The 7,717-nt window shown below is 34.4% G+C and overlaps 1 long non-coding RNA gene across 1 annotated transcript; it reads left to right on the forward strand.

Annotated features, from left to right (window-relative positions):
* Nucleotides 1-422: 422 nt before the first annotated feature.
* Nucleotides 423-6,051, forward strand: LOC124989545 (uncharacterized). Its single transcript, XR_007109579.1, has 3 exons — nt 423-609; nt 1,271-1,282; nt 4,546-6,051. It is a non-coding gene; the product is annotated as an uncharacterized LOC124989545 (long non-coding RNA).
* The last annotated feature ends 1,666 nt before the right edge of the window (nt 6,052-7,717 follow it).

Raw genomic sequence — 7,717 nt, forward strand, 5'->3', positions numbered from 1 at the left:
AATATTTGTAGTATCATTTTCAGTTTAACTTTCATAAGACATCATACATTCTTAATAAAATAGTTTTCAAGCTATAGTTCAGCTTAAGAGCCATCAATTCAACCTTCCGTAAATAGAGTTCTTTAGGAGAACATTATATTTGAAATCTCAGAAGGAGGGGAACAGTGTGTGATGCATATCCTCAGTAATCATGCAGAGACTAGAGAAGGTCATTTGCACCGGTGTGCCAGACATTTCAAAAATAAAGCAAAAACGTGGAGGGCTTACCGCACAGTTCAGGACGCTGCCCACTAGGTGGCAGAAGCGCTCCTTGGGCTACTCTGCCTCTCCTGGTGTGGGCTGTAATTAGGTCAGTGTAAGTTAAAGTAGGGCTGAGAGATGAATAAAGTAGATTTTCTCCTCTGGAACACACTGCAGTTTAATTTCACTTCTTTCTACATTGTGTGATGAAGGTAGATTTAACTTTTAAAGGCAAAGAGACAAACCTCTGCCAGGATAAATGAAAAGACTCAGAGAGGGCAACTGACACAACACATAAAAGAAAGGAAATGCTTTCTGGCTGTTTCCTAATTTTGATATCCGGGTCATCGTCAGAAATAATTTCCAGAGGTAAAGTGCGATGTGTATTATATAAGGGCGGGGGTGGGGGGGTGGATTCTGAAGCCTAAAGGGGTTTGCTTGCTGGGTGATGATGTTAAAAATTTTCCCTCCTGGTGGCATGAAATAAAATAAAGCCATTTTATCCTTGAAGCTTATTATTTTTTTTTTTTTCTAATTTTGCCAGCAGCCAGAGCGTGTTAATCTGAGGGGAAAACTCCACACCCTAACACAGGTTTCCCTTTCCTGCAGAATGAGTCACTTAGAAGGGAAGTGGTCCTGAAGGTGAAAGTTGAAATTGCTTGTTCTCTTGTATGTTAGGGACTCTGGGAAGGACAAAAACCTCAAAAACAGGGATGCAGCTTGGAGTGCTGAGCAGCCACAGTACATCCTGGGCCACAACTGAGCAGCCTCATTATCAAAAAGCATCTAGGGCCACTGTGGTCACTTATGTAAGAAACAGTGGGAACAGAGAGGACAATCACAGGAAAATCTATCCTCAGTTGCTGATCAGGGCCTTTAATGTGCAAGAATCAGATCTTTGTGTTTTAAGAAAATAAGGGCAAATAAGTTTAAGAATGGACATGGTATAAATAGTAATGTTTCTTGATTCTAAATTCTCTAGAGGTTAAGAGCATCCAGCTAATTTGGATTTTGTTTCTTTAAATTACAGGTCATGTCACAGGTAATGCCAAACTCAAAGAGAGAGGAGGGGAAGTTGGCAGCAGGTTGAAATGAGCTTATGCTGTATTAGCTGAATGCACAAACAGGTGGCTCAGCTATATGAAAAATTTTCAAATAACTTGTGGATTTTCTGAAAAATGCTTAGAACTGGAATCGAGAGATACTTCTGACACCTCTTCAACATTTTCAGCATTGCCCAGTTGCTAATGTCTCTGTGTTACCCCCAAATTTATTCAAACATATTGAAACTGGAAATCCACCTGGCTAACGACACCTCCTGTTTGTGCAGGCTGTTTTCCATCTGCAGCCACAGATGATGAGACTACAGACTTTGTGTGCAATTCAGTGTTCTTGTGTTTGCCTCCGGAATCGTAGACAATCGCATCAAAGCTATGTGCAAACAAGGTCCATGCCTTAAATTCTCCTTTCTCTTGAAATGATGTTCTCCGTGTATCTCAATATTCTGAGAAAGAAATAAAGAGTCATAGAGAACAGAGAGTAGGAAGGCCAGGAATAAAAATCATGAAAAAGAGACTCTTGAAATCTTGTTTCAAGGGCACAAGAGTGTTCTGTAGCTTCTCATTCCAGGTATACTAACAGTTCCATTTGTTGACAGACACTAGTCAGACAGGGCACAAATAGATACCATACTTTTGATGAAATGAGAAACAGAAAACACAATCAATGAATTGTAATTTATAAAGACAGAGGACTGATCTCTGATGCATATCTCAGAAACCAGGGATACTTTATCCTGGTTTGGAATTTGGAAACAAATGATTGAAAAACATTTTACTGGTTAATCAAAATTTGTTGAAAGAATGGGGTATACCTGAAAAATTACATGCAATTACACACTCACATACACCTACACACATACACATACAAGGGATTAATCTTAATTGAAACTTACTAGGAGTTCTCATTTATTTGCCTAAAATTTGTAAACTCCACTCTTTTGTTTGTTTTAGAATATAACTTCCAAATCAATTTTGAAAAGCAAATATTTTGTTGATATATGAAATGAGAATTTTCTAATGATTGAATCATTTTGAAGCAAAAGCCATAACTTCATGAAGTCCGTTAATCTGATATTAGATGCAAAGACAAAAACACTCCTTTGTAATTTGCCTACTGTTAGACCCAGCAGACTTAGTGGAAATTTCATTCTTACTAAATATTTTATGATCTTTAAGGTTTTAGATATTATTATATCTACTGGATATTCCATGAAAGGTAGCGAAAATACTAAGGATGTCTTAAAGAAAAATTCTTTCCTAAGAATATTTCAAGTATGAAGCCTGTTTTTCTTTAAATGCCTAGCATGAGTCCAATTACACCGACCAAGTCAGAGAAGGACTCAGGAACCCCAGCTGGGCTTTGGTCTGCACCCACAGTTACTCTCTTCTCTATATTCCTGTGGATTTTTCTGCACCCTACACTGTTATCCAATGCATTGAGTTATTTATTTCCATATCCATGAGACTATGAGTTTGAGAATGAATTATAACCCTATTTTAAATTTGCCATCTTGCATTTGATATATGTTGGACTAATGAATCAATAACTGGCTATGATATGGAAAGCACTGTTCAAAATCTTTAGTCTCTACCACAAGGCTTTTTTTTTTTTTTTTTTGTATTTTGTTAGGGTGATGTTATTTTTGTATCCATTGCAATATATTGCATGTTGATTATTTTGCTTCATGTACAGATATTTTAAGTTTATGTATCTGTTTATACCTCTTTGGTGGTGGATGTATAATCTGAGTATAAAAGCATGAGCACTCCTGGGTCCATGTGTCTCTTTGAAGGAATGTGACTGATTTTCTTGTGCATTAAATAGTTGTAAATCAGTTAATCTTGTTCATGGTGGAAAATAACTCAAACTCAAACTTTATTTTTTTAGTTAATGTGAATTTCCAAAATACAGTAATAAGAGGATCAATTTTGACAAGTCATATAAATGTGATAATAGGTGTTAATTATGGAGAAGTATGTCACTTAGTTTAAAGAAAAGGTTTTTATTTCCAATAACTACTTCTTTTGAAGCAATTTTTTTAAAAAAACTTTTGCAGTACTGGGGATTGAGTCCAGGGCCTTATGTATTCTAGACAAGCACTCTACCACTGAGCTACATCCCTAAACCACAGCAATAATTTTGAAGGCAATAATTTGTGGCCCAAATATAATCTTCATTATAACAATACAATTACATGCACACATCAATCAACTATAATGATTAACTTGCTATTTACTGATAGAAGATGATATTATATTCATGACTGACTTAAATTACAAAGTATTTTCTTCTTTAGAAACAATTATTGAATAAATTTGTTAGGCTGTGGTGTATTTTGGTACTCACAACCACACATATACTTGAGCTAATTACTAATAATTGTGTTGTATATAATTTTAGAGTGTTATATATATGATTCATTGCAGCAAGACTCATTTCAATGACTTTTTATGCAAAATATTTACATGTAAATACAAAATACAATACATGTAAACTAAAGTGCATAGATATTAAAGGTACAGTTTGAAGAGTTATCATACATTGAGCATAACTCTGGAAATCAGCATCCAGTCAAGCAACAAAATCACCCTTCACCTGCCATGTTTCTTTCTAACTATTATTTACCAACTCAGCGGTAGTCATTGTCCTGACTTCTAAGTATATATAACATACACATTGCATCTGACTTTGAGTTTTAAATAATTGTGATCACATATCATGTACTCTTTGGGGTCTTGTTCATTTTACTCAGTATTTTTGTGTGTTTGTGTGTGAGAGTGTGAGATTCATCTAGGGCCTTGCTTTTTTTTTTTTTTTTTTTTTTTTTTTTTTTTGGTGCTGGGGATTGAACCCAGGGCCTTGTGCATGCAAAGCAATAGAGTCTTGTTTATAGGTATGGTTTGTTAATTTCTAATGGTTTATCATGCTTCATTGAATGACTATAATTACAAGCTTTGTTAATATCTTTTTTAATATTAATGACTTATGAACTGTTTTCTGTATGTCTTTTATGAAGTTTATGCATGCTCAATGTAGGAAGCTTGTATATGTAAATGCTAGGTAGCATGTATATTTTACAGTTTCTGACATACTGAGGAGGAATGTATAATGGCTACATAACTATAAACTTTCACTCTCCTTGGTGATGTATGAATATGAAAATTGATCCATGTCCTATTCCACATTTGATGCTCTCAATCATTTTTCATTTTAACCATTTTGGTTTTATCTCTCTTTCTGTAGAAATAATGAACAGACTGAAGAACCGTTTGAGACAGTACGGATGGTGGAAGCAGTCAGTTCTCTCAAAACATTCCTTGTGCTTTATCAATTGTTGGTCAAAAATGTTTCACTAATCCTTTAGGATATCATAGTGATAACAAAAGCAAGGGCAAGATGTTCTTCATGTATGAAATCAGAAAAACCTGCAAATTAAAAAGGCAGCATTTGACCTTGTCACTTAATAAACAAATATCAAATTTCAAGACCAAATGAACAATCCCCTTGGAATTAAAATAATCACAACTGAAGGAAAAGCAAGTTGTAACATAAACTCAAAAAAATGTTGATTATGCCTCTACCACTTGTGTTAAATTAGGCCTCAAGAGTGAAGTCAGTCTGAGGCATGAGGAACAGTTCCCAAACATGAAACAATTTTTTTCCCAGGAGACTCTGGGAGAGCTAGAATTCAACCTGAAGATTTCATAGCCTGTGGATAGTGTCCAAATACAAATGTGTCTCATTTATAACAAATTAAATAAAATAATGTTTTCCTTATATGAACATATACTCAATTCTTTCTTCAACTCATTAAAAGGCCACAATTGAAATTCAAACGGTATAATTGAAACTATTCCCATTACTTTCTAGTGTGATTAATAAATTTTACTTGACATTTCCTATAGATGTTTATATAGCAAAAATGTAATATTTGTAAAGTCATTCTGCATGAGATAAAGGTACTCTTCAGATATTTATTGGCAAAAAAATGACAGTAATCATGAATGACTAAAATTACAAAATATCATCTCTTTTATAAGCATAAATAGTTGATAAAATTGTGATTATCAGGGTTATTAGAGCAAAGTTTGACATATATTTGGAGGACTTTTGACAACTTTTATGGAAATTATTCAAACTTCTTCCTCTAAATTGTTTCATTGTGTAATGTGGTGATTCAAAGTCCAGTGTTTAAGTCATTAAGTTCTGTAAATTAATCAATTTTGAGTCAGAATTTGTTAAGTTAATGTTACTGTCCAAAGCCTTGTTTGTGTGAGGGATACACTTTGCTGGGGAAACAGTGTGAAAAATCTGTGACGTACCCAAAAAAATTTGTCTTTTATATATTTAGTGTCAATTTATATTGCTCTCATAAGAATTACAAATCACTTCACCCCATTCTAAGTATTTGAATATGTCAATAAATATTTTTGTACTTAATTATTTCGTATATTTTAAAGATTGAAAATTGCAGTAATGAGTTACAGAAGTACAGTTAATACTTAGAAAACTGTTCTACAAAGCTTCAAGGGCAGGTGTTATTCTTTCTTGGCAAAGATTTTAGAAAAATTGCAAATAGCAGGAAGTATTTTATTAGCACTTCAATCAAGAAATGAATGTCAAGTGCTCAATGTAGGACATAGTGACCCTGGTTACTCCTTATAACTCCATCTAAACCTAACATTTAATATCATTTTAAATATTAATGCCTTCCAAAAATAGATCTATAAAATAAAACAATTTCCAAGTAAAAAGGATGATTCATTTCACATCTTCAAAATAAATGCTGAGAATTTAGATGATTGTCTCTTATTTCTGCCTCTGTGTTTTCTCTAAAAACATGAACAATATTGGAGATATAGCTTCTCATTGCTCAGAAACTTATCACTTTAATGGATATTATGTATGACTAAACATACACAGACTTTTTTTAAGAGTGAGAAAATTATTTGCTCTAGGAATTCTTATAATACAAATGATTAACAGATTCTGTGTGTGTGTGTGTGTGTGTGTGTGTGTGTGTGTGTGCAAGAGAGGTGTTATGGTTTGTATGTGAGGTATGTTTCCCAAAATTTTGTGTGTGAGACAATGCAGGAATGTCCAGAGGTGAAATGATTCAATTATGAGAGCTGTAACTAAATCAGTGGATTAATCCATTTTGATGGATTATTAATTTCAGAGGACTACTGTACCTCCTCGCAATTATAGGAAAGCACAGGGTGGCTGGAGGAAGTAGATCACCAAGGCCCTGTCTCTGGGGTTTATATTTTGTCCTTAGTGTCTTTCTCTGCTTCCCAACTGCCATGAGCAGAGCAACTTTCCTTCTCCTTGCCCTTCCACCATGATGTTCTTCATCAACTTGGGCCAGAGAGATGGAGTCTGCTGACCCTGGATTGAGAACTCTGAGACCACAAGCCCCAAATTAACTCTTCCTCATCTAAGTTGTCCTGTTCAGGTATTTTGGTCACAGTGATGAAAAACTGACTAATACAAAAGGTGAAATTGTAGGAGACAGGGTCCTAAAGAAAACAATGACTCATTCTTTTCCTCTTCATATCCCTTTAATTTCTTTCCCCTAATTGCTCTGGTTAGAGTTTCATAGACTATGTTGAATAAAAGTGGTGAAAGAGGTATACTTGTCTTGTTCCAGTTTTTAAAGGGAATGCTTCCAATTTTTCTCCATTTAGAATGATGTTGGCCTTGGGTTTAGTGTATATAGCTTTTATGATTTTGAGGTATGTTCTTACTCTCCCTAGTTTTCCTACTGGTTTGAACATGTAGTGTGCTATATTTTGTCAAATGATGTTTCTGCATCTGTTGAGATTATCTTATGATTATTGTCTTTAAATCTATTGATGTGATTATGTTTATTGATTTCTGTATGTTGAGCCATCCTTGCATCCCTGTGGTGAATCCCTCTTGATCATGGTGCACTATCTCTTTAATATGTTTTTGTATGCATTTTGCCAAGATTTATTAAGCATTTTTGCATCTTTATTCATCAGGGAGATTGGTCTGAAGTTTTTCTTTCTTCGATGTGTCTTTGTCTCGTTTTGGTGTCAGGGTGATACTAGCTTCCTAGAATGAGTTTGGAAGGGTTCTCTCTCTTTCTATTTCATGGAATAATTTGAGAAGGGTTGGTGTTAATTTTTCTTTGAAGGACTTGACTGAGAAATTGTCTGGTCCTGGGCTTTTCTTAGTTGCTAGCTTTTATGGCATCTTCTATTTCATTACTTGAAATTGACCTGTTTAAATTGTGTATGTCCTCCTGATTCAGTTTGGGTAGTTCATATGTCTCTAGAAATTTGTCAATGTCTTCAAGTTTTTCTATTTTATTGGTGTACAAATTTTCAAAATAGTTTCTGATTATCTTCTGTATTTCAGAAGTGATCATTGTGATATTTCCTTTTTCATC

The sequence above is a fragment of the Sciurus carolinensis genome, chromosome 7, assembly GCF_902686445.1.
Source record: "Sciurus carolinensis chromosome 7, mSciCar1.2, whole genome shotgun sequence".
Taxonomy (NCBI): domain Eukaryota; kingdom Metazoa; phylum Chordata; class Mammalia; order Rodentia; family Sciuridae; genus Sciurus; species Sciurus carolinensis.